The sequence below is a fragment of the Sus scrofa genome, chromosome 7, assembly GCF_000003025.6.
Source record: "Sus scrofa isolate TJ Tabasco breed Duroc chromosome 7, Sscrofa11.1, whole genome shotgun sequence".
In the NCBI taxonomy this organism is placed as follows: Eukaryota; Metazoa; Chordata; class Mammalia; order Artiodactyla; family Suidae; genus Sus; species Sus scrofa.
In genome coordinates this window covers 87,821,487-87,849,159 of record NC_010449.5, presented here as the reverse complement: position 1 = coordinate 87,849,159, position 27,673 = coordinate 87,821,487, and the positions used below count along the sequence as shown (strand labels likewise).

Sequence of the window (27,673 nt, the reverse complement as noted above, 5' to 3'; positions counted from 1 at the left end):
TCGAGCTCCAGCGCATTCACAAGGGCATCCAGAGCTCCTCCCCCTCCTCCTCCCTCCAGGTCCTGCGGGTCCGACTCCTCCCCCATCTCTGTTCCCCTCTCGTCTCAGTTATCAAGTGCTGCCTGCCGCACCTAATCTCAGGCAATGATTTGCAGCACTGGTTGCTGCATTCCTTCAAACTCTCCTTTGCAAAGATTCTGGGACCTAATCTTTCTTTCTTTTTAAAATTTTATTGGAATATAGTTGATGTACAAAATTATGTTAATTTCAGGAGTACAGCACAGTAAATCGGTTATACATATATCCATTCCTTTTCAGATTCTTTTCCCATATACTTTATTACACAGTATTGAGTAAATTTCCTTGTGCTATACACTAGGAGGTACTTAATATTTCTTCAATGAATCAATCTGGGTAAGTTGAATGAGGACTTTAAGTTGAAACTGATCCAGTCACCTTAGTCTATTTTCTAAGTTATTTAAAATATACAACATTGACTTTTTTCTCGTTACAAAATTTTGGTACTATGGAATGCTGTGTTGGAAATACTGATCAAATCAAACTCCCTGATTTCATGGAAGATCAGTATAAATCTTAACTTTGTTCCTTATGAGAAAAAACCAAAAACAAAAACCCACCAAATACTTGTGCCCTCATTGGGTGCATGAAGCAGTTTTAGGTACTAGCACTACATTTTCTTGAACCCAAGGTGGATCCCTTTAAGGGCAATTAAAAAGATATAACATGACATTGATTTTTTTGCACACATTCTTTCAAATTTCTGTTTTCTATATTACAAGCTACCATCCACAGAGGGTCATAAATCCTCTGGAGAAGTCATATGTTACACCACGTGGTTTGCTTTGCATCTGTTTTGCAGCTGTTCACTTTGCAGTTTTATTTTGCCTTTTGGAAACCTTAGAACAGTGCTTCTCAAACATGAATGCGCATATGAATCACTTGGGGGATCTTGTTAAAATGCAGATTTTGAGTCAGGAGGTCTGGGGAGGGCTGAGATTCTTCACTTCTAAGGAGATGCCAGGTGGTGCCAATTCTGCTGCTCTGGACACCACACTTAGAGTGGTAGAGTTGTTGAAAAACAGGAACAAAAGTATTCTGAGAGTGCTCATGGGATCAGTGTCAATGTGCTTGCACTGAGAACCAGTCTGGCTGTGGAGGAGTTCTCCTTGAAGATTCTAGTCTACTTTCCCCCTCATCCTTCACTTTCCCTTTCTTTCAAATATTCTTTCCTGTTGTCTGGATTGGAGAGAAGCTGGGAGGGAAAAGCCAAAAGCTATGTTGATTCAGGATGTGTGGGTAGCACCTTAGGTTTCTTCAGGTCATCTGGGCTAGAAGAAAATAAAGGATCCTACAGCCAGCTATAACTGAAACCTCTGCGGCCTCTGTATTTGGTGTGTGAGCAACCAGAAGCAGACCCTAAATCAGTGGTTTCAGTTCCTTCAACTTTATTTTACTAATGTGAGAGAAGCAGCAGGCATCTGCAAGGAGCTCTGCTCTGCTCCCTCCTTTACATGTGCTGTGACTGGGGGCAGGGTTTCTCAGCTGCAGCACTGTTGACATATTGGGCTGGATAATTGCTTGCTGTGGGAGAACCTGAGTGTCCTGCACACTGTGGGATATTTAACAGCATCCCCGGACTCTACCCTTTAGATACCAGTGGCACCTCCTACCATTTAGTTGTGATAATAAAAAATGTCTCCAGACATTCCTACATATCAACTTGGAGGTCAAAATTTTCCCTGGTTGCGAACCACTGATCTAAAGATAAGGAATCACCTGTCAGTTCACCCAAATATCTACCTGTCCCAACCTTATCCCTGCCTTTTCAAATAACATCTTATTTTTCACTTTCTAGGTGGAATGTTTCTAAGTGGGATACCATGAAATGAAGTTTCCAAATAAGTGAAACAAAAGCATATGGGTTTGTACTCTGTGCCTATTCCAATGGATTAGTTCTGGCTACTAGAGATACTAGGTTGAAAAAGATTTTGAAGATTCCATATGCAGCAGGAAAGAATGCTGTCTGCCACGGGTGTGAGGTAGAGGGGCCATTATGTTTGTCATGGGTTTGTCTCATTTAAACCTGTAAATTGCTGTTTTCCTTTGCGCCCCAACATTCAGTTTACTCTCAATGAGGCAGTTGCTTTGGCCTAATAGAAAGCATGTTGGCCTTGGGATCTGAAGATTTAAGTTGGAATCCCAGCTATGCCATTTACTAAATAGGACCTTGAATGAGTGGGTGATTTAATCTCCTCTAGTTTCTTCAGTTTAGAATAGGGCTATTTATTCATTCCTAGCTCATATGATGGGTGTAAGGATTAAAGGAGATAAATGAAAGTTTCTAAAAAGTATCTGTTTTATGAGGAATGCTGAGTAATATATGTGTGTTGATAAATTATTTATTCCTCCAATAAATAGATGATATGACTATATGGCCAGGGAATACTATCCTACATTAAATGTTTGGAAAATTTTGGAAGAGGAAAGTAGGGCCCTACAAGGGCTTGTCCAGAAGGAGAACGGAAAGAGCCAATAGGATTGGGCTAATCATCCTCTCACAGTGAAGGTATATTTGGAAGCTTTCAAACTGGCTCCCCCTGAGAGAATAATTTAGAAGAAGGAAGAAATATCTGTATTTTCACAGATGACTCATTAGGGAATGAGTCCTCAAAGGGTTGCTCCCAGACTAATAGCATCAATATCACCTGGGAGTTTGTCACAATGAATTCATGGAGACCAGACTTTAAAAGCTTACTTGAGGAGTTCCCGTTGTGGCACAGTGGTTAATGAATCCAACTAGGAACCATGAGGTTGCAAGTTCGATCCCTGCGCTTGCTCAGTGGGTTAAGGATCTGGCGTTGCCGTGAGCTGTGGTGTAGGTTGCAGATGTGGCTCGGATCCCGTGTTGCTGTGGCTCTGGCGTAGGCTGGCAGCTACAGCTCCGATTGGATCCCTAGCCTGGGAACCTCCATATGCTGTGGGAGTGGCCCAAGAAATGGCAAAAAGACAAAAAAAAAAAGCTTACTTGACTCATAGGCAAGAAACCCAGACCCTCACTCAGAGTTTTTTTTATCTTCATCTTGCTTCTTACAAAGTATGAATTTTCTAATCCATGGTAGAAAAGAAACAGCAAATTCAAAGAGGTAAAGTGGAGGTATTAGAAGCTGGCCCAATGAAGACAAAATAAAGTGACAGTTGTTCCCGTTGTGGTGCAGCGGAAACAAATCTGACTAGGAACCACGAGGTTGTGGTTCGATCCCTGGCCTGGCTCAGTGGGTTAAGGATCTGGCATTGCTGTGAGCTGTGGTATAGGTCACAGATGCGGCTTAGATCCTGCGTTGCTGTGGTTGTGGTGTAGGCCAGCAGCTGTAGTTTCAATTGAACCCCTAGCCTGGGAAACTCCATGTTCCACAGGCGTGGCCCTAAAAGGCAAAAAATAAAAAATAAAAATAAAAAAATAAAGCAACAGTTGATAAAGAATAGAAACCCCCAAATATAAAGATGGGACTTCAGTTACATTAAGTAGGGCAAATAGCCACATACCCCTCACTATATCCTCTGGTCGTTATTTAATATTTCAAAAGTAGGTATCTGAAATATGGACTAGAATTATCAAGAAAAATCTGAACCATGTTTTTCGTTCTTGGTTTAAAATAATAGGTTTCCAAATGAGACATGTTGGGGGATGGGGGGATGCACTGAGGGTTTGGGGTGGAAATGCCTTAAAATTTGGTTGTGATGATTGTTGTACACATAATAAATGTAATAAAATTCATTAAGTGATAAAAAAATTAAAAAAATAAAATAATAGGAAGTTTTGCATTTTTAGAAAAAATATACTTCAAATAAATAAAATTTGAGTACTTTAAGGAATTAATTTTACTTATTTGGGGATTTCACTTTGTGGCATGCAAGAAACAGATCATGAGGCATCACTTTAACTTTCTAGAGGTCAAGAGCCATGCCCCATACTTTTTTCTACATACCCTAAGAGCTCAATAAATACATGTTTACTGGTTAAGCTTCTCTATAGGCACTGAGAAAAAAAAATAGTAGGAACAATTGTTTTGTAGTCATCATTCTGTTTCTACTTTGCCCTTTCTTTTTATTGCTTTGTTTTCAAAGCCAAATGAAGTCTGTTGATCTTCTGCATTGTTTGCTTATTGTTTTCTTTGGAGAAAATGAAATTTATGTGTGGAGAGCGACCTTGCTGAGAACATTTGCTTCCTTTCCATATTGTTTATCCATGTCAGTGAATTTACCTGCTAACTTCCTCTGAGTACTAATCATAATTACAGCTCTTCAAGGGTTAAGTGCATTTCATTCCTTGCTACCATCTATGAAAGTCATTGCTTCAGGGACTGGCTATTCGTTCAGATGACTTTTTAGGAAAAACTTAATGAATTCTCAAAGTGAGGTCCCTGGACTGTCAGCATCAGCCTCACCTGAGAGCTTGTCTGAAATGTAAAATTTCAGGCCCCATTCAGATCTACTGAATAAGAAACACACGAGAGGGTGGGGCCCAGAAGATCTTGGCTAACAAGCCCTGCAGGTAATTCTGATGCACCGTCAAGTTTGAGATTCCATGTTCTAGACTAGAGTACAAGTTGTTCTCAGTTCAGAATATTTGGGCTATCAATCTAGATGAGTACCTAAACTCAGTAGAAACTGTAGGCTGAGATAAACCTGGGCTTAAATTCCAGCTCTGCTACTTGTTAGTTATATGTCTTTGAGCATATCACTAATGCACACTAAATATTACTAACCATTGTGAGACTTGATTTCTTTAATGCTCTTCTCAAAGGGCTGTCCTGAAAATGGAATGAGCTGATGTGTACTAAAACGCACAAGGCTAAATGTTAGCACTCTTGATATTCCTCATTTTGTTTAGGCATCAGAAATGTTCCCATTCAGAGAATGTGTCTTCCTATAAAAACAACATTTAGCGTTGCTGTGTCTCTGGTGTAGGCCGGCGGCAACAGCTCCGATTGGACTGCCTAGCCCGGGAACCTCCATATGCCGCGGAAGCAGCCCTAGAAAAGGCAAAAAGACAAAAAAAAAAAAAAACAAAACAAAAAAACAAAACAAAACAAAACAAAAAAACCCAAAAAACAAAAAAACAACATTTAGTGTTCAGAACCAAATGTATCTGAAATCCTAATATTAGCATTATACTTTAGGCATATTATGGGTTAAAAATAAGTCTATTGGTATGCTGACCTGGGACCATTAATTTTTTTGTTTAGTCATGCTATTAAAAAGCACAATACAATTTTCCTATGGGGAAATAAATTCCAAGTTGCAAAAATGTAATTTACACATGACTTTTTAGATATGCCCTGTTCATTAGATGTTTCTAGTTATATATCTTTCATGTAATCCAGATAGTTATACTCAAGGAAACAGGGATTTGGAAACGCCATAAAATAAGTACCTTTGTTCAGTACTGATAATGTCCTTTGTAATTAAATAAAAGTACAGGACAGTTGCAACTTGTTTTTGGTGCTGGTCATGCTAATTTGGAAATGAAGTAGTCAGACTTTAGGGCAAAGCAGGGCTGGCTGAGGCACCGAGGAAAATGGAAACTCCTGGTTTGGCCGTGAAGTCATAGCCATCATCTGAAGAATAAATTCTCACTGAACATCCTGTTACTTCAGTTACTGCATCATCATATGGTGGCATCAATGTCATAGTTAAAGGGCAGGAGCTCTAGGTCCTTGAAATGAACCATTCGTATTTTCTACCTCCCAGGGAAAGCACAAATTGTGAAAAGAGAGATCACAACCCTTATTCAAAGTTGAAGACAAGTTTTTTCCTCCTTAAAATGGCCTGGGATAATTTCAATGGGTCTGTCCCAAGGAGACTGCTAATTTTTTTGAGGCAGTGGTGGTGGACAGTGGTATTTATGGGGCAGAATACTTGGGTTATAATGCTGGCTTTACCTGTTGCATATAATCTGATCTAATCCGATCTTTCACATGTTCTGAAACATTTTTGAGCCTCTTCACTTCTGTAAAAGGGTGGTAATAATAATAGCAGTAGTAGCAGTAGCAGTAGTAGTAGTAATAGTAGTAGGAGTGGTAGTAGTAATGATACTCAACCTTCCTAATTCACAGGACTATTGTTTTAAGGAACAAATGAGATGATGTATGTGAATATCTTAATCCTCTCTATATAGGCATGGACTGTTTAGCCATAAAAATTCCTAGAAAGGCAGTAAGTGGACTTTTTTTTTAACCACAGAGGGACCTGCTAAAGGCAGAAGACACAGGAAACAACTACAGATGGAATGGTCTTGGGTAATGGGAGAACTTCTTCCAGCAACATCTAACCTAGGAGTTCTCTTCCTACTTACAGCCAAGGAATCCCTCTCCCTTCCCCTCAGCTGGAGAACATTTCTCACAGGTGTTTGCAGGGGTGGTTCTGCAGAAGGCATTTGCAGAATGGCTTAATGCAAACACTCACATCAACCATATTTCAGCATCTGTATGGAGCTCTTCAGCAGTCAGTGGGAAGAAATTACCTAGAGTCATAGAAATGCAGCTGGAGACTCTGGACATGCAAAACTGAACAGTAGAGCCATGCTGCCCTGTCACTCATGAATGTCCTATACCCACCCTGGCAGACATCTGGACATTTAGTCTCAGGATAGAACAGATGGCCACTGACTGGGGTACTTCAGACATATGGTGTAGGCCCTATGCCATGACAACTCTGTACCCAAACAGAGAAATTAAGTGGCTGTATATACATTCAATTGAGAAGGAAGGGACCCCTGTCCTGTTCCTCCAGTTGGCTCCCAGAATACTGGTACCAAGGTTATCTCAGGCAGGAGTTTGGAAGGCTCTTATTTGAGATATTGAACAGCCTAAGATACTGACATCAGGGTTTCACCCCAAAGGGACCACCTATATAATCCAACAGTGAAGCTCAAAGTCAATGAATCTCAGCATATGCTCAGAGCTTCCAACCAGCTTTTCTTCTCTCCTGGTTCTTATGAGCAGATGGCGGAAAAGTACTATCTGAGAAAAGTCACTATCGTGATAGGTTGAGATGAAAGAAGGAAACAAACAATAGCAACTTAGAGAATAGAGAAATAGGACAGGGAGAAAAAGTAGTAAAAAAGAACCAATATTGAAAATCCTCAGAAGGGAAGGAACAGTACTATATCTATGAGAAAGGAACAAGAGGCTGTATATATTAAAAAGGAATCATTCAGAGGACACAGTGTGTTTCTGGAAATTAAAAACTCAGTAGAAGAGAAGGAATTAACCCCCCCCCCCAAATACAGTAAAAAATATATAAATGGAAACAAGAGTAAAAATATAAGGAAATTAAAAAATCAGTTTAGGAGATCCACTGTCTGAATAATATATTTTCCACAATGAGAGATCAGAGAAAACAAAATCATCAAAAAATAATTTAAGGGGAGTTCCCGTTGTGGCTCGGTGGTTAATGAATCTGACTAGGAACCATGAGGTTGGGGGTTCGAATCCCTGGCCTTGCTCAGTGGGTTAAGGATCCGGCATTACCGTGAGCTGTGGTGTAGATCACAGACACAGCTCGGATCTGGCATTGCTGTGGCTGTGGTGTAGGCTGGCGGCAATAGCTCCGAATAGACCCCTAGCCTGGGAATCTCTACATGCTGCAGGTGCGGCCTTGGAAAAGACAAAAAAAAAAAAAAAAAAAAAAAAAAAAATTAAGGGGAGTTTCTGTTATGTCACAGTGGAAATAAATCTGACTAGTATCCATGAGGATGCAAGTTCGATCCCTGGCCCCGCTCAGTGGGTGAGCTGTGTGGTGTAGGTGGCAGATGTGGCTTGGATTCCGTGTGGCTGTGGCTGTGGCCGGCTAGATTCCATCCCTAGCCTGGGAACTTCCATATGCTGTGGGTGTGGCCCTAAAAAGAGAAAGAAAAAAAAGTTTTTAAGAGAAAAATTCCCTGCATTGAAATATGTAAGTTGGAGTTCCCGTCGTGGCGCAGTGGTTAACGAATCCGACTAGGAACCATGAGGTTGCGGGTTCGGTCCCTGCCCTTGCTCAGTGGGTTAACGATCCAGCGTTGCCGTGAGCTGTGGTGTAGGTTGCAGACGCGGCTCGGATCCTGCATTGCTGTGGCTCTGGCGTAGGCCTGTGGCTACAGCTCCGATTCGACCCCTAGCCTGGGAACCTCCATATGCCGTGGGAGCGGCCCTAGAAAAGACAAAAAGACAAAAAAAAAAAAAAAAATGAAATATGTAAGTTGCCAGATTGGAAGGGTCCACTGAATGCACAGCAAAATGAATAAAAATGGACTTAAAACATGGCACACATTGTGATACTTCAGAACATTGGTAACAAATAGACGTTTCTACAAGTTTCGAAAGAGAAAACATAAATAAAAAGGATTATGGACAAAAATTGCTTTGGACTTTTCAATAGCAACATTGAAAGTAAAAAGATAATAGAGCTTCAAAATTCTGAAGGGAAATGATTTCCATCCTAGAGTTCTATACCCAAACTATCACTTAAGTTTGAGAGTTGAAAAACTACATTTTCAGGCACGTGAAGTCTCAAGACCATTATGTCTCATGCAGCCTTTTCAGGAAGTTCACCTAAGTAGGATGTACTCCACCAAAAATGAGAGAACAAAGCACGAAAGACCTGGGACACAGGAGTTTGTGGATCTGGTTAGAGAAGCTAAGAAGGAGTCCCCTGGAGGATGGCAAAAGAAGGTTCTAGAACAAGAGCTGTGTGGGAGTGGCCAGCTGGTGGGGATAGGAGTGGACCTGAGAGACAGGTTGAGGGCTGCCGTCAGCAAGACTCCCACTACCTTTTACTTTTCTTTCAACTTGAGAACAGCATGTCTGAGTTACATATTCTCAGCATGGCTTTTTTTGACCATATACTAATGAAATGCCTACATGTATTGCTGCTTAGGTCTGCTGAGAACATTTCATTGCACAGAATTTTCTGTTTCCACTTATTCCTGACAGCTGGAGATAAGTCATGGGTTTAGAAGCAAAAAATACTCAATAGTCCACTTAGATGCTGGACGTCCTGTGCCTGGCCCACACTCCAGTCCTGCCCGAAGCCCCAACTCTGGCAAGCTCTGTGTTTCCAAGGACTCACTGACAAGACCTGGCCCTTCCGCCTTCACCAGAAGGGGCAGAAGTTAGAGCCAGACTCTGACTCAGAGATTCAGTTCAGCTTTGCTTTTCTTGGGAGCTCTCATCTAAAAGAGACGATACTGCCTGTTCCTTCCAGGGTGTGCTTATACTGTTTTTCAAAATGAAATAATATGTTGTTTAGGGATACATACGGTCATAATACAATTATTTTTTTAATGTAAAAGCATGCTTAATACTAAAATCAGGATAACGGTTATTCCTCCAGGGAGTGAGGGGGAGCAGGATGCAATGAAGGAGGGACATGCTGTGGAGTTTAAAACGAACTGTAGGAGTTCCCTGGTGGCTCTGTGGGTTAAGGATCTGGCATTGTCATTGCTGTGGCTCAGGTCACTGCTGTGGCCCTGGAACTTCCACATGCCTTGGGAGCAGCCAAAAAGAAATAAAAAAGAAAAGACGTATTTCTTAACCCAAGGGATGGTTGCTTTGTTGTTTAGTTGTTATTTTAAAATGTACCTATATTTTCATAATGCAATTTATTATTTGGAAATTGTGACACAACATTGTGATTTTAAGGAAATATTTTGACAGATTTTGAAATTTACTAGGTGTCCTGTCTAGCTATCTCCATCATTATTTATGTTTAAGTTTGTATTTAACTATGTGTTTTTACAACTCTGTAGAGAAGTTCACTTGTAGAAAACTAATAGTCATGCAAATGATTCCTGTCTATGAAAACACAAATTTTGTCTGGTAGAAAGCAATTGATTAGTTCCCTGTGGGTGTTGACCAGTTTTTACCAGTTTTGAATCTATTTGTAAATTTATTTCAGTATTCTTTATTTGACTCTAAATATCTGAGATACCTGGAAGTCTTTTAAAACTGGTTGTATTATCTTCCTGGTTCCTCATTAATTAATGAGATAAAGTCTTTGACATGTGTTCATTTAAAAAAATAAAGTGTGCCTATAAGTTTTATATACTCCTCTCCTTGTATTGCATATAACCTAATAAAATTTTTGAAATAAAGATGAACTTAAAGTCCAGCAGATGAGGGAGTCCTAGAGTGGTGCTTGACTTATGTTGGGCCCCAAAGAGAAAGGCTGAAGGTAGAATTATTTGGACTCTGATGGAGAGGAGGAAACTCCCAATTACTTAGGTACTAAATACTCCCAGCAAGCTCTTTTTCTAACTTGCAAGGACCTGTTCTTCAGGGATTGAGTCACTGGAAACATCAAGCAAGATGTGGTTACTGCTTTATGGACGGCTGGGCTGTGCTTATGCTCTCTGCTTTAATTCAGATATTACTTGGGGTGGGGGGAAGCCCCTAATTATAGTCAGTTACTGACTCATAACCATACTTTTCTTGTGGTTATTTCCCCTAAGAAGAAAATATATGGTATTTTTGCCTAACGGGCCTGTGTGTTTAGTGTGTGTATGTGTGTGTGTGCATGTGATGTTGTTTATTACCTTTCCAGATCATCTTTACATGACCTTTAGCCATAGAGTGGGCCTTCCTAGAAGCTCAGCTGTGTGCATGCCTGTTGGATTGCTTTAGCAGACACACCCAGGATATAGGTGTGACTTTGAAATGCCCAGCTCTCACTAGTGTTCATTTCACACAACCTATGATCAGTAGTAACTGAACAAGAGTGGAAGCTAACTAATTCTTCTGTCTTTTTTTTTTTTTTTTTTTTTTGTCTTTTTGCTATTTCTTGGGCCGCTCCTGTGGCATATGGAGATTCCCAGGCTAGGGGTCTAATCGGAGCCGTAGCCACCAGCCTATACCAGAGCCACAGCAACTCGGGATCTGAGCCGCGTCTGCAACCTGCACCACAGCTCATGGCAACACCGGATCTTCAACCCACTGAGCAAGGGCAGGGACCGAACCCGCAACCTCATGGTTCCTAGTCGGATTCGTTAACCACTGCGCCACGACGGGAACTCCTAATTCTTCTGTCTTGATCGAACTCTGGGTTGCCATGGGCAGAATCTCAATTCACAGATTTACACACAAAGGGATCTGGCGTTGGAAAGGGATGAATTGGGAATTTGGCATTAGCATATACAAATTATTATATATAGAATGGATAAACAATAAGATCCTACTGTATAGCATAGGAAACTATATTCAAGATCCTGTAATAAACCATTATGGACAAAAACGTATATATATGTATAAACAAGTCACTTTGCTGCACACCAGAAACTAACACAAGGTTGAAAATCAACAATACTTCAAAAAATAAATTAAAAAATAAGATAAATACAAAGAGATTTATAGACTCGATTAACTGCATAGCATAGGAGGAGATTTAGGTACAGCTGGATCCAAATGCTCTAAGGAAATCATGGGCCTCTGTTTCTATCTGCTTCCTTCTATATTGGCTCTCTTTTCAGACTGTCCCCAGTGAGATGGCCTGGAGCAGCAACAGCTTGTATTTCACCTGCTTGGAACGTACAGTATAAAAACATCTCTTTCTCAATCACTCCAGCAAAACTGTGGGGCTCTTATTGTCCCAGCCCCAGCCATGTGACCAAACCTGAAGCTATCACATTGGCTAGGGTGATAGAGTGGGCTTCCTGACAGCACACACAGCACACAGCTGCCTCTCTTCCCTGGGAGGGGCTTGGATTCACTACGTGACTTGAACTGGGAGAAGAAATGTTGTTTTCATTAGAGCAGCTAGTTGTAGATAGAAACTACTCTGGACTTAATTTTGAATATCTAATTTTTGAATTTAGTTGTGCTTGAAATGACACAGTCTAGGTCTTATGAACTGCTGTTCTCTTATAACCTAGCCATATTTGATCAATATCTACACTCAACAAAAACATACTTTAAAAAATTAGAGGCTCCCCAACCTAAATGTTCATTGACAGATGAAGGTACGAAGAAGATGTGATATATGTATACATGGTAGAATATTACTCAGCCTTAAAAAGAATGGAATAATGCCATTTGTAGCAACATGGATGGGCCTAGAGATGATCATACTAGGTGAAGTCAGACAGAGAAGGACAAATATCATATCTCTTATATGTAGAACCCAAAAAATGATACAAATGAACTTATTTACAAAACTGAAACAGAGTCACAGACATGGAAAACAAACTTATGGTTACCAAAGGGGAAAGGGGGAGGGATAAATTAGTATTTGTGGATTAGCATATACACACTATTGTATATAAAATAGATAACCAACAAAGACCTACTGTATAGCATAGGGAACTATACTCAATATCTTATAATAATCTGTAATGGAAAAGAACCCGAAAAGGAATGTATGTACATAAGATTATATAAGTGTGTAAAACTCACTTTTATACCTGAAATTATACTACAGTATAGGAAATCAATTATAATTCAATAAAAAGCAACAAAAACCTTAGAGGCTCCCAATTCACATGCATAAAGAAAGTCTCTTTTACTAAAGAAATGTGGCAGTAATGGAGCCCTGTGTCTTTTTATTGAATGGAAGGGAAAAACCTCAACAGAAGACATCTGCTGCTTCTGGTAGATTTCAAAGCATAGTTTAGTCTGATGTCGGGACTTCTGTTCAATTTGATTAATCAGTTTAAAGATTCGTACATTCAATCTTCTTACTGAAGGCATTTCTTTCTCTTTTTTTGTCTTTTTGTTTTCTTTAGGGCTGCACCTGCAGCATATGGAGGTTCCCAGTCTAGGGGTCCAATTGGAACTGTAGCCACTGGCCTATACCACAGACGCAGCAACGTGGGATCTGTGACCTACACCACAGCTGATGGCAATGCCAGATCCTAACCCACTGAGGAAGACCAGGGATGGAACCTGCGTCCTCGTGGATACTAGTCAGATTTGTTTCCACTAAGCCATGATGGGAATGCCAATGAAGACATTTCTAACAGAGTACCTGGAAAAAGAAAGTGCTTTTTTTAAAAAAATTTTTTTAAATTGTTATTTACCCAATACAATCTTTTTTTATACTGTACAGCATGGTGTCCAGTTACACATACATGTATACATTTTTTTCTCCCATTATCATGCTCCATCATAAGTGACTAGACAGAGTTCTCAGTCCTACATAGCAGGATCTCATTGCTAATCCATTCCAAAAGCAATAGTTTGCATCTATTAACCCCAAGATCCCACTCCACCCCACTCCCTCCCCCTCCCCCTTGGCAACCCCAAATCTATTCTACAAGTCCATGATTTTCTTTTCTGTGGAAAGGTTCTTTTGTGCTGTGTATTAGATTCCAGATATAAGTGATATCATATGGTATTTGTCTTTCTCTTTCTTACTTCACTCAGTATGAGAGTCTCTAGTTCCATCCATGTTGCTGCAAATGACATTATTTTGTTCTTTTTAATGGCTGAGTAGTATTCCATTGTGTATATATACCACATCTTTCTACAAGGGAATTTCAAACTTAGGTTTAAAAGATTGGATTAGAAAGTGCTTTTAAACCTAAGGAGTTTGAAATTCCCTTGTGGCGCAGAGAATTAAGGATCCAGCACTGTCCATTGCAATGGCTCAGGTTGCTGCCATGGTTCTGGTTCGATTCCTGGCCCAAGAATTTCCACGTGCTGTGGGCATGGCCACCCCCTCAATGTAAGGAGTTTGTTCCAAAATTTCTCCCTAATTAAAGGGAAACACATTTCTATCTTCATATTTTGACTTCTCAGTGGAGGCTTGTGTTACTCTCACTGTTTAGCAAGCAAGACATACTGTGGGGTTGGTTGTAAATCCCTTACTAACTGTGGCTTTGTCATGTAGTCACTTCTCCTCTCTGTGCTTCCCTTTCCTAGCCTGTGAAAACCTCCTGCCTACATAAACTCCTTAGGACAGAGCCTGGCATGTAGTGAGCCCTCTGTGAGTATTCGCTACCCCTATTGTTATTTCATGAGCTCTCAAAGCACACAACCATGGGCCTGTTTTACTTCTGGTTGAAATGGAAGCTGGGAGGGCAGAGGGCAGATGCCTGAAGCTAAGCAGCCTATTAAAAGTAGAATAGAAATAGACGAGAGGAAACCCAAGCGCTTTTCTCTTCAGATAGCTATCAAACCACGCTTCGCTGCAGACTATGGGCTTGGGTATGGCTAGAGATCAAAGGCCCTCTTATGTGCAGTGACATTTGTGAGCACAGGGCTGAGTTATAAAACTCTTGAATGGAAGGTTTTGGCACTTGGAACAGCTTGGGATAGAAAGGCTGGGTTTTTATGGAGGCGATTCATGGAACTGCTTGTGCTGGTGGGGAAACCAGACTGTTATGACTCACTTGTCTCTTTATTGCTTTGGACCAAGCAACTGTTGTTTCCTTTTAAGTCCCTCTGTAGGAGCTGCACTACAGCCCAGGGCCAAGTAACTTCTTCAGGAAGACAGTGTGGCCTCAGTGAGTGTGAACACGAATACTTCTTTGTTGGGCTTTGGGTCAGGAGGACTGGACAAGCCGAATAAGGATTTTCTTTTTATCAGGGGATAGAATTTCTTTTGGAAACCGGCAGCATCCTTAATGCTTCTTTAACTTTAGATAGTCTTTCCTTTTGTCTGTCTGCCATTTTCCCTTTCTGAAGGCCCAGGCTAACTTGGATTGTGTGACTGGTAGAGGATAGTGGAATAACTTTGGAAAGTAGAAATCAGTGTGTCTGGGTTGCTACATATGGAACTAGGGAGAGCAGAAGGGGTCATTTGGAGTCCAGTTTGCATTGCTAGGTCTCCTGGGAGAAACTGGGAAGAGGAGTTTTGGACTGATGGTAAGACTTAGTGGTAGACAGACTTGTAAGACAGCTCCCAATGTTTTCCACCTCCTGGTATTTACTCCTTTGTGTAATTTCCTCCTCTTGTGTTTAGGCTAGACCTCATGATTAGTATATGCGAATGTGAGAATATTCTCATAAATAGAATGTGACAAGAGTAATGAGATGTCATTTTGTGATTAGATTACAAAAGTCTATGATTTCTACCTTGCTAAGGCTTTCTCTTCCTTCCACTTTCTCTTCCTTTCTTTTGCCATCTTGGCTTGTGTGCTCTGATGAAGCCAGATGCTGTGGTGGGGAGACATGTGACGAGGAATCAAGGGGATGGCCTCTGGTCAATATCCTGCAAAGCACTGAGTTCCCTGGTCTGATGCGCATGAGGAACTGAATACTTTAACAACACTGGGTGAGTTTGGAAGCGCATCCTGCCCTTATTGAACTTTGAGGTGATGACTGCAGCCCCAGCTGTCACCTTGATTTCTGTCTTGTGAGATACTCTGAAAGCTGAGAACCCAACTAAACAGTATCTGGATTCCTGGACTCTCAAAACTATGAGATAATAAATGTGTATTCCTTTAATCTGCTAAATTTTGAGATAGTTCTTAGCGCAGCAGTAAATTACTAATATACCGGCACTGTATTTTAAATCATGCTTTCTTCCCCAGTGGTTTGAAATGCCACTGACAAGTTTCAAGTTACCATTTATTTGGGGGGTGGAGTGGGGTTCTGTTGTCTGTTTCCAGACTTCTTATTCTGTTTTCTTAATTCTTCCTTTTTTTTTGGTCTTGGTGCCTCTTCTATTTTCTTCACGTAACATTATTTCATAGGAATTTGTGAGGAAACTTTAATGGTTGCCAGAGGTGTCTGGACCATGGAGAACACAGCTGTAAGAACTGAGGTTTTGAAGGACTTGGATTCCCAATGAATACACTAGGCATAGACTCAAGAGACAGAGACCATTCCAAACATTCTGGATTGGCCCCCTCACTATGCATGATGAACTAGCTTCATGGCTAGAGTGGTGAGTATGATTACATGTTCTTGGGAAAAAGCAAAAGGGAATTTTAGCCTATCTTAGTCTATTATTCTTCTACTGAGAATTTTATATAAATTATTAAACTTTTCACTATAGTGTAGGTTATTAAAAATTAGACCATGTGATAGAGAAGCCTACATGCCCATCTATCAAAGCAGGAAATGAGTTTAAAGGAATACATCTATTTCTCTTTTTTCCCTCATAGGGTAATAGAATGTGAGACCAGAGAAGTCTTTGAGATTATCCAACACAGCTCTCCCAATTTTCAAATGGGCAGAGCAACCACAGACAGGGATGCTGAGGACAATTCCAGTTTATACCAGTTGTTCAGAATAGCAATGAATAGCACTTCCTTTCACTGTCAAAATGTCTTGGTTTGGATAGTAAATTATATGATCATTCTATTGAGGAGAATAGTGAAATTCTTAGAAGTGAAAGGACTTTCTTCTTTGCCTTAAGTTTTTTTTTCTTTTTTTTTTTTAATCAATTATAACTGGATAATGTCAACAACAGATTTCTCCAACTCCTACCCTAGGAAGTATATCCAAATGTAAATATACTTACAATTTTTTTTTCTCGTTAAGTACAATGTAAATGTGAGGTCTCAACTAACAAAACTCCTGGGAAACCAATTAATATTTAATTGGTTTGAAGACACATAATGGAGTGACCAAATGATTGAAGACAGAGCTAAACTAAACACTAGGGGTTACATAATTTTCAAGAGGTCATTTGACTACTGTACTTTAAATTTAGGAGCTAAACTTAAAGGCACTTGATTGTTGATTGCTCTTTCTATGTTGTTTTCTTTTACAATCTGTATGGTAGGTTTTGGCAAAATGCCGGGCTGAGCTAATAGATACCCCTGCCCTGCCTCTTGCAAGTGCATAGAATAAAGATATTATGAAGAACCCCCCAAACCTCCAATTAATCATAAAGGAGTAGGTTGATAAGTCTAACTTCATCAATCTAACATCTTCTATGTATCAAAAGATACCATGAAGAGAATGAAAACACAAGCTATAGAATGGGAAAAGGTATTTGTTACATATCTCACTGATAAATGAGTTGTATCTAGAATTCTTATAAATTAATAAGAAAATGACAACTCAATAGAAAAAGCATGCACTTCAGTAAAGAGGATGCCACACATTTCCCTCTCTCTCCCCCTTCCCTTTCCTTTCCCTAATTTTAGGTTAAAGATATGCAATCGTTGAACATACTGTCCTTTTAGCTTAGTGAAAAATTTCAAAATAAAACATTAAGGGAAATACAAATATAGCCAAACTCAAAGAAAAAATATTAAAAGATGGCAGAAATGAAAAGATAACTCACAATGAGAGCAGTAGCTGTACCAACCAATGCTACAGTGACTTAGGAATAGACCAGACTTTGATATGGGCCCCTGGAACTTGGGGGTAGAAATTTAACTCCCTTGCAGTGACATGAGATATATGACACACAGAACTAAAACTGAGCTGCCTACATATAACCAGATAGCAGGGAGTGGCTGCTTTCACCAAAAAAGGGGACTAGAAAATTCTTCTTAATAACCCCAAAAAGCAGGAAGGGAGTTTGTCTGTGCCTGATATTCTGGATAGAAAAATGTCCTCTGTTAAAAGTGAAACCCCATCCCTGTCCCACATGTTAGTGTTGAGTCCAAATATTCTCTAACTGCATTATAAATAGACCAATGAACCCTCTAAAACCATCCAGAGAAGCAAATGCAAACTACTCTGAAGGGATACTTTCGTAACTTCAGGTGCATGAGATGTTCAGTAAGAAATTAGCTCACAACCAAAAATAATAACTCTCATAAGGGAACCATCCCCTGTGATGAAGGGTTGGTAGGTACATTGTGAGGAAGGGCTAGCACTTTGAAGACTTGGAATTGTGTCATCATCATGTGAGAGAGATGAAACAATCAAATAGATTTTAGAAAAATAAATTAAAATGAAAGAAGGGGACACTGAAAAATGAAAACGTATATTTGGAAAATAAACAAATTAAACTTCTAATTATTAAAATAGTCATTAAAACCCCTATGTGAATGGGTTAAATAGCAGAGGAAACACAGCTGAAGTGAACTGGAAGGTTTTTCTGAGGAAATTACCCAAAATGCCATGCAGAAAGATTATGAGATGGGGAAAAATGAAAGCGAGGTTGTGATAGAATGATCATAGGATGAGAAGGACCAAAATATGTCTAATTGATGTTCCAGAAGGAGAGAAGAGAAAAGGACTTGGAAAAGCACTGGTGAAAAAAATAATGACTGAGAATTTTCCAGAAGAGATGAAATACATGGCTAACTGGATGGGAAAATGAGACCATTTTTTAGTTTCTCCTGAGACCAAAAGATCTAGAACAAAATTCAATAGGTCACAAGCATGACCCAGATTTTAAAGTTAGCTTCTTGTCACAAACACAGGACATGCTAATAGACTGCAAAACTGGTTCTGACAATATGAGCCAACTGTCTCCTTCTGATCTATATAAAGAGTTAAAGATGAAAAGGCTTAGAGAGGGAATTTTTAGGAGTCACTGATGTGCTATGTTCTTATGACCACTCATGGAGGAGAAGCAGAAAGATGCTTCCCCCTTACAAACCAAAAGAAAGTAACTTCAAGGGTTACCTGGAAAGCTTGACATGTGTCTCCTGAAGCTGGAGGATCCTAGGGAAGATATAATATCTCATGCCTGAAAAATCTAAAATCAGGAGATCATGGTTGGAAGTATTTCTGACCGGCAGCAGAGTGACAAGCACTTGGGGTGGGGTTGCTGAGCTGCATCTTTACTAACAGAGCAAAGCTGCCTGCTTCCTGAACCATGGAAAGGAAGAGCTGAATTTGAATAGATTTAAAGTTTTGATGTTATATTGGACATCCCCAAGTTATATAATTATTAAATTATGATTTGAGATTTCATGTAGGAATGGGGAAGTAACTGCAGAGAAAGTCTGAAGATACTGGATTAAAGAATAAGCTTTTTTCTTATACCTAGCTTAATGAAAACACTAGTTAAATACGAATTTTCAGATTGTAGAGTCATAGCAAGTCATAGTTAAGATAAAATCAAGGGAGTTCTTGTTGTGGCTCAGCGGAAACAGACCTGACTAGTATCCACGAGGATGCAGGTTTGATCCCTGGCCTCAACTCAGTGGGTTAAGGATCTGTTGTTGCTGTAAGCTGTGGTATAGGTTGCAGATGTGGCTTGGATCCTGCATTGCTGTGGCTGTGACATAGGCTAGCAGCCATAGCTCTGATTCAACCCCCTAGTCTGGCAACCTCCATATGCCCCAGGTGCGGCCCTGAAAAGCAAAAAAAAAAAAAAAAAAAAAAAAAAGATAAAATCCATTCATGTTTAGTGCACATTCATTAAAATCACGAAGAGAAAATATTTGCTCTCTTGGAATACCATATGGTTCCAAATGTGATACTCTAAGCACATATCACCTATTCCAGGTCAGAATGCAAAAGGTGAATCAAGTGAAGAAATATCAGAGGAAACCCCAATGAGGAATATTCTATTTACAAACTGGGGAGGGGGATGTAATAAAACTATCAATGTCATAAAAAAACAAGGAAAGCCTCTATAAAAAGGTCCAGTTTTCTGGAGGGTGAAGATACAAGACAACTAAATGCAATACCTGAGACTACATTGGATTGTGTACTTTGGGGATAGGAGAGAAGATGCTATTAAGGACATTTTTGGGCCAACTGAGAAAGTCAGAATAAGAATAAAAGATTAAATAAAGTATGCCATTTAAAACTTACTAAAGTTGATAACTACACTGAGAGTTATCTAAAAAAATGTCTTTAAGGAAATGTACATTGAAGTATTTAGGGGTAAAGAGCATGATGCACATGATTTATCCTCAAATAATTCAGAAAAAAATTATTGCTACGTGTGTGAATGCATATGTGTAGATATGGAGAGAGAACAAACAATAAAGCAGATGGAGTAAAAGGTTAACAGTGGATGAATCTAGTTAAATGGTATATGGAATACTTTTTTTTTCTTTAGGGCCACCCCTGTGGTATATGGAGGTTCTCAGGCTAGGGGTCGAATCAGAGCTGCAGCTGCCGGCCTACACCACAGCCACAGCAACGCCAGATCCAAGCCACAACTTCTACCTATACTGCAGCTTACGGCAATACCAAATCCTTTAATCCACTGAGCAGGGGCAGGGATCAAACCCTCATCCTCATGGATACCAGTCAGGTTCGTTACCACTGACCAACAATGGTAACTCCTGGTATATGAATATTTTTAATGCTATTTTTATTTTGCAAATTTCCTTTAAATTTGAAACTACTTTCAAATGTTTAAAAAACAAAAACAAATAAACAAAACAAACAAACAGTACTGGAGAGACAAAACAGATTATCTACAGAGGAGAATACATCACTGGGAAGCAGCATTCTCATCAACAAGAGTAGAGGCCAGAGGCAATATAACTGTTTTTTCAAACTTCTAAAATAATGCAATTTTCAGTGTAGTAATATTTTTTTTTTTGGCCACACTCATGGCATGCAGGAGTTCCTGGGCCAGGGATCAAACCTGAGCCACAGCAGAAACAACACTAGATCTTTTACCCACTGAGCCATCAGGGTACTCCCTTAGTCTAGAAATTTTATCCCAGCTAAAGTATCATTTAGAGGTAAGGGTGAAATAAAAACATTTAAAAAGATGCAAACTCTTAGATAATGATTAAAACAATCATGCATAGTTTCCTGCTGAAAGAACTACTAGAAGATGCATTTCGAGAAGGAAATATAGCACAGAAGAAAGAAGTAAGATTCGAGGTAATTAGTAAACATGTAAACAAATATACTGAACTTTGACTAAAAACAAATTTTTTTTAAATTTTTTTATGGCCATACCTACAGCATATGGAAGTTTCTGGGCTAGAGATTGAATCTGAGCTGCAGCTTTGAACTATGTTGCAGGCGAAACAATGCCAGATCCTTTAGCCTACTGTGCCAGGCTGGGGATCAAACCCACACCTCCACAGAGAACCTAGCCACTGTGGTTGGATTCTTAACCCACTGCACCAAGGCAGGAGCTCCAAAAACAAATTTTAAAATGATTTATTTTTTGGTTAAATATGTGGAACTAAAATTCTAGGCAACAATAACATGGAAGGTAGGGAGGAAAAGCAAGAGCTTAAATAGTTTAATATCCTAATAATTTCTTTAGGTCAATGATGTATGTTAAACAATTAAGATTATAAATTAAAAGAAAATAAATAAAATCTGTAACTCCCTATATGGTTAGGAAGCAGAGGAAATACAGAAAAGAATCTCCTTCTCCTACCACCCCCCTTCCAAAAAAAAAAAAAAAAAAAAAAAAGCAACAACAACCAAAATGGGTAGGAAAAGAAAAACATAAAACAACAAAATAAGAATGGTGGAAATAAATTCATGTATATTAGTAACATGGAAAATGTAAATATTCATACAATAGAAAACCACATAGAAGTAAAAACAAACCAGATTTATATGTATCAACACAAATAAATGCTAGAAACATTGTGCTGACCATATAAAATAAGATTCAAAAGGACATACACAGTATGGGACCATTTTGTGAATTGCATAATGATACAAAACAATGTTATATATTGTTCATAGATACAAATATATTTAGCAAAATTGTGAATGGAGGAATACATACCACTTTAGTGATGATTTTTTTCCCCTTAAACAAGAGCATTAACTCTGAAACAGTCATGACAAAAAGTTCATGTGTTATATCTGGGTTGTTGGTAGGTGAGGGTCTTTTATATTTATTTCTGGGCTTCTTTGCTTTTTTAAAGTATTTAGGGATCACAAAAATTAAACACTAAACTTCTGTATTTTCTCTTTAATCACATATCCCCCAGGACACAGGGAAGATAACAGTTCTGCTCTCACAGATGCTGGTTTAGGTAAGAATGTGTGCTATTCTTTGTTTTCTTCCCCTTCCAGATTCATGCTCTGCCATGCTGAGTCCTCTGGACTGCATAACCCAGGGTCCATTGCCAACTTGCTTTCAGGTCATCCAGGCGGGTTGAGGAGAAGGAGGGTGGGATAAAAAGAGAACTGGGTGTTTGTTCTCTCTTCCGGCTTTAGCGTCCTGTGGCTGTTGTTGCATCCTGCCATAAGTACAACTCCTGCTAGACAGCCCTTCCTCCATGGTTCCTGCTCTCACTGGGCTCTAAAAACAGTATTTCCTCCTCTTGTCTGGAGAAGCCCTAGGGGTAGTAAAGCTTCTCAGCATTGCTAATCTCCAGATGCCTCACCAAGCCTTGTGTGTTCCCTTTACTGTGCAGGAAACATTTGTTAAAGTCTTTGCTGTTTGTTTAAAAAAGTCCCTTTGTTAAAGTCTTTGCTTTTTGTTTGTTCCATAGAACTTCTCTGCTGTAAGTGAAAAGATGGATTAGGTGATCTTCTCCACATCTTCATGTTATCTGTGCTAAAACAACGTGTCTTGAGCATGTATGGTTGACAACTTGATGGAAAGGGACTGTGACTGACATACACAGGAAGACCTTCTCTACTAAAATCTCATGCCCAAGAATCTTATGATTCCTTGAACAGTACCAATTGCGTTTTATGATTTGTTTATTCATCTACTCAATTAATTTTGATTGTGTATTGTTCTATACCAGGAGCTGTGCTAAGAAATGGGGATACATTGTTGAACAAAAGGGAGACCTTATCCTTAGGGAGCTTATAGTAGTCAGAGGGAAGATACACATTTTTCTAGTATGAGGAAATATGACAAATGCAAGGATGATGGAAGTAAAGAGTGCTATGGGTGTACCCAGGAGGGTTGAATAACCCAGTCTTGTACCATCAGGGAGAGTTTATCAAAGGAAATAACATCTAATCTGAGACCTGAAGAATAAATTCTAGTTAGCAGGATTAAGGAGAATAGCTGGTCAGAGGGGCATGGGTTTTCATTTTAAAATATTCTAGGCAGAGAGAAAAACAACTTGGGCTAAAACCAGCCAGGGATAAAACCTTTTGGGAAACCGAGAGACTGCAGAGGAGCGGGGGAGAGAAAAAGGAGAGGAAAGCAGAGGTCAGATCACAAAAGGCCTTATAAGGAATATTAAGTGCATGGGTCTAATTATGAGGACAATGAGTCATTAAATCTTTTTATGTAGACAGTATATGATAGAACCACATTTGCATTTTGGAAAGATTACCCTGAGGATGAAATTGATGTAAAACTAGGACCAGAGAGGGGTTCTCTTAGGAGGTTATTGCAGTAGTTGGGGCCAGAAAGGATGAGCTGGACTTGAATAGAGACAGTGGGGCTGGAGAGGCAAGACTATGTCTCTAAGATGGTTTGAAGCAGGCAATCCAAACCTGCCATCCTATCACATTCAGGCAGTTGCTGCCGTTATAGTCCAGTCCTGCCAAATGCAAGCTGTCATCTCCTTGTTTGATTTTGGGTAGGCCTGTGAACTCCCTAGGGGCAAGGAGTATTTTGTATTCCTCTGTGTGTCTCTAGTATCTTGGAGATGCTCAGGGATCGAATGTTCTTGAATAAGTGAGTCTCAGCGACATGGTATTTTTGATACAGTGGTTGTCCTCATGACCTTCCAGACCCAACTTTATTAGGAAAGGTCAATGACAATCGTGAAAATCAACATCTAGAGCTACTTCAGCCTGCACATTAAGGTGTGAATACTTTCACTTGGTTCACTGAGAGTATTGAAATACCCAGGCTGGTTTTCCTGACTCAGTTCTCTTCTGCCATCTGCTGGGACAAGTATTTCATAACATACCAAAGAGAAAGAATGAATGAAGCCAGGCCCAAAAGCATTATGGGGGAAGCAGAGGTCAATACCTGGACAAATTTACAATTTGGTTGGAGAAATAAGTGTCCCCAGATTATCTTCCCTCTGCAGCTAATCTTGAGTATTTTCCACATCCCTTTTTATTTTTTTCATGTAAACTATCTTAAATATATGTAATCTCTTTTGGTTTTTGTAACAACCGAATGGTAACAGCCATTGTTATCATTACTAGTTTTGAAACGAGGAAATGGAAGCACAGAGATTTCAAGAAAATGCCAACTCTGAACAATAAATAACTGGCTGAGTCAAGACTGAAGCCTCCTTTATTCCTAGTTCCACTTTTGTCACAAAACATCCTGATGAAAGTAAGAGTTTGAGGGAGGCTGAGATGCAGCATGGACAGGGTGGGCCTGGCACAGAGGCTCAGAAGGCTGGCAGCTCCTCAAAACTTTGCCCTTAAAATTCTGAGTGTTGGTGTAAAGACTGGGGGCTAGAGAGCAGTGGGAACAACTCTTCTACATTACATGTATGTCCCCCAGGAAAAAGTCAAGGGGCTTCACTGTTTGGGGAAAAATTGTAAGGCTATGAAGATTTTTAGAGCTTGAACCAAGATGGTACCTAAAACCTTTGGCGGATGTTGTCAAAACCGATTACATGTAATGCTGCTGTTTTGGTTAACATAAGACAAAGACACAGATATAGAGAACAAACTAATGGTTACTGGTGGTGAGAGGGGAGGGGGAAAGGGAAATTCAGGGGTAAGAAAGTAAGAGGTAAAAACTATTGGGTATAAAATAAGCTATAAGAATGTATTGTACAATACATGAAATATGGCAAATATTTACAACAACTATATAAAGAGTATAAACTTTAAAAAGTATGAATCTGGAGTTTCCGTCGTGGCTTAGTGGTTAATGAACCTGACTAGTATCCACGAGGGCATGCGTTTGATCCTTGGCCTTGATTAGTGGGTTAAGGATCTGGTGTTGCTGTGAGCTGTGGTGTAGTTCACAGACGTGGCTTGGATCCCAAGTTGCTGCGGCTGTGGCATAGGCTGGCAGCTACAGCTCCCATTGGATCCCTAGCCTGGGAACCTCCATATGCTATGGGTGTGGCCCTAAAAACACAAAAAGACAAAGAAAAATACAAATAAAAATTATGAATCACTACATAGTACACCTGTAACATAACATTGTACAGCAACTATACTTCAGTAAAAAATACCATCCTTTTCTCATCTAAATTGAAGTTATTTTTATATAAAATATGCTTATATAAATACACTAATATGTTCTTGGGGTTAAAAAACCCAAACATTCAGGGAAAGCTAAAATTCTCCTTTACTTTCCCCAAAGATATGACATCAGTGGTAAGCTTCCAGATCATTGTCTATGTGTTTACACAAACATATGTGTTCCCATGGGAACATGGAACATCATTTGGTGTTTTTATTCCCATATGAATGATAGTTAGCTGCACTATACTGCCCTGCCTCTCCAACTGAGGGGCCCACAGTCTCTTGACTCACTGGATGTGCAGTGTGCTTTCCATTAGGTCCCTCCTGAGACCCCACTTTATTACCTTGTGACGGTCATCCTCTACCCAGCCCTGGTCCTCTCAAGCTATGCCTTCAGGCTAGGAGCTATCTGTAGCTATACTCAGCTTCATAATAGCTTTTCTTCTTTTTTTAAAATTGGGGTAAAATATATACAGGACAAATTCATTATTATTATTTTTTTGTCTTTTGTTGTTTTAGGGCCACACCCACAGCATATGGAGGTTCTTAGGCTAGGGGTTGAATCAGAGCTGTAGCTGCCAGCCTACACCACAGCCACAGCAATGCTGGATCGGAGCTGTGTCTGTGACCTACACCACAGCTCATGGCAATGCTGGATCCTTAAGCCACTGAGCAAGGCCAGGGATCAAACCTACATCTTCGTGAATACTCATCGCATTTGTTAACCACTGAGCCATGACGGGAACTCCCAAATTCATTATTTTAACCATTTTAAAGTGTGCAGTTCAGTGGCACTAAGTGTACACACTTTGTTATGCAATCATCACCACTATCTATCTCTAGGATTTTTTCATCTTCCAAAACTGCAACTCTACCAATTAAACAATGCCCCATTCCCCCTCCCTTCAGCCCCTAGCAATCACCATTCTACTTCCTGTCTCTATACATTTAATAACTGTAGGTACCTCATATAATTGGAATCTGTAGCATTTGTCTTTTTGTGTCTGGCTGATTTCATTCTGCATAATGTCCTCAAGGTTGATCCATGATGTAGCATGTGTCAGAATTTCATTCCTTTTTAAGGATGAATAATATTCCACCATATATATATGTATACAAATAGCTCTTTGACTCACTGCTCTCAATTCTTATGGGTATTTGCTCAAAAGTGGTGCAATAGCTTTTTGAGCATATTTTGGCTGTAGTTTCCTTCTTTACCACAGTTACTCACCCACTAAGAGTACTTCTTGCTTTCTAGGACAGCTATGGACTTAAACACATGTTTTTTCATTTCTAAAGATTTTGGACAAGAGAGATGTCCTTTTCAAAGTCCTGTACTTCAAGACTCAGTTTAAAAGACTCCACTCTTCCAAGTCTTCCCTGATCCATCCCCAGTGCACTGAGTTCCCTTCTCCTTTGTGCTGCATTAGCACTGTCCTCCTATGGAATAGTATGTCACTATTTGTTTATATTGTCCTCCCAAGACAGTGACCTTCTAGAGGGGGAAGACTTTTTTTTCAATCTTTAATCAGTTATATTGTATACAGTGGTCGGTGTCTGTTTTTAAATTTTTAAAAAATTAATTAACATGTCTGTAGCAATTACAGTTAAGCAGTTCCTGTTGTTGCTCAGTAGACTGGGGACTTAATGTTGTCTTTATGAGGACGTGGGTTTGATCTCTGGCCTCACTCAGAGGGTTAAGGATTCGGTGTTGCCTCAAGCTGTGGTGTAGGTTGTATATACAGCTTGGGTCCAGTGTTGCTGTGGCTGTGTTGTAGGCCTCATCTGCAGCTCTGATTCCAGCCCTAGCTCAGGAACTTCCATATGCTGCAAGTGTGGCCATAAAAAAATTACAGTTAAAAAATTCTAACAACAAATAAAAGGTTTATAAGCCTTAACTCACCCCTCCTCATCTTGATACTAATCTCCAGAAGGAAACAACCCTGTTTCTTTTTTTTTCTTTTTGTCTTTTTGCCTTTTCTAGGGCCGCTCCCTCAGCACATGGAGATTCCCAGGCTGGAGCTGTAGCCACTGGCCTATGCCAGAGCCACAGCAATGCAGGATCGGAGCTGTGTCTGCGACCTACACCAGAGCTCATGGCAACGCCAGATCCTTAACCCACTGAGCAAGGGCAGGAATCGAACCCGCAACCTCATGGTTCCTAGTTGGATTCGTTAACCACTGAGCCACGACGGGAACTCCGGAAACAATCCTGTTTCAATTTTAAGATCTCTGAGTGTTAACTTGCTTCTCTAAATAATAAACTTGTACCACTACACCATCAGTCCTAAAGAGTATTGTCTCTTGGTTTCTGCTTTGGCGGTATTTAGTTCACCTATAGGAGAATTTATTTCACCTCTAGAGCCACCCACCTTTCCTGTCTCCTTGGTTCCAATTCTTCACCCCTCCTATCTCCATGCCCACTGCCATGTGTCTGCAGATCCTCCCACCTCTACTCTTTACTTGACTTTGGGCTCAGCCATGCGATGTCCTTTGGTTAACGGTATGTTCACAGACATGATGCAAGCAAGGTATTTGTGCAGTAAGGTCTGCCCTCATGTCCCTCTGCCAGCACCAGACTAACTTGCTGGTCTCAGAAGGATAAAAGATGTGGGGCAAAGCTCTCCCAGCTGACTTGTAGACACACAGAGGGAAGCAAAGCCATCTGCCAGACTCGGTGTAGAACAGCTGCACTCTGATTCATCTGCAGATGAGTGAGCTGTAATAAATGATGGCTCTATTAA

The 27,673-nt window shown here is 39.9% G+C and overlaps 1 long non-coding RNA gene across 1 annotated transcript; it reads left to right on the top strand.

The window, feature by feature from the left end:
• Window positions 13,849-24,082, top strand: LOC106504496. Its single transcript, XR_002345980.1, has 4 exons — window positions 13,849-15,270; window positions 15,692-15,885; window positions 21,785-21,829; window positions 22,292-24,082. It is a non-coding gene; the product is annotated as an uncharacterized LOC106504496 (long non-coding RNA).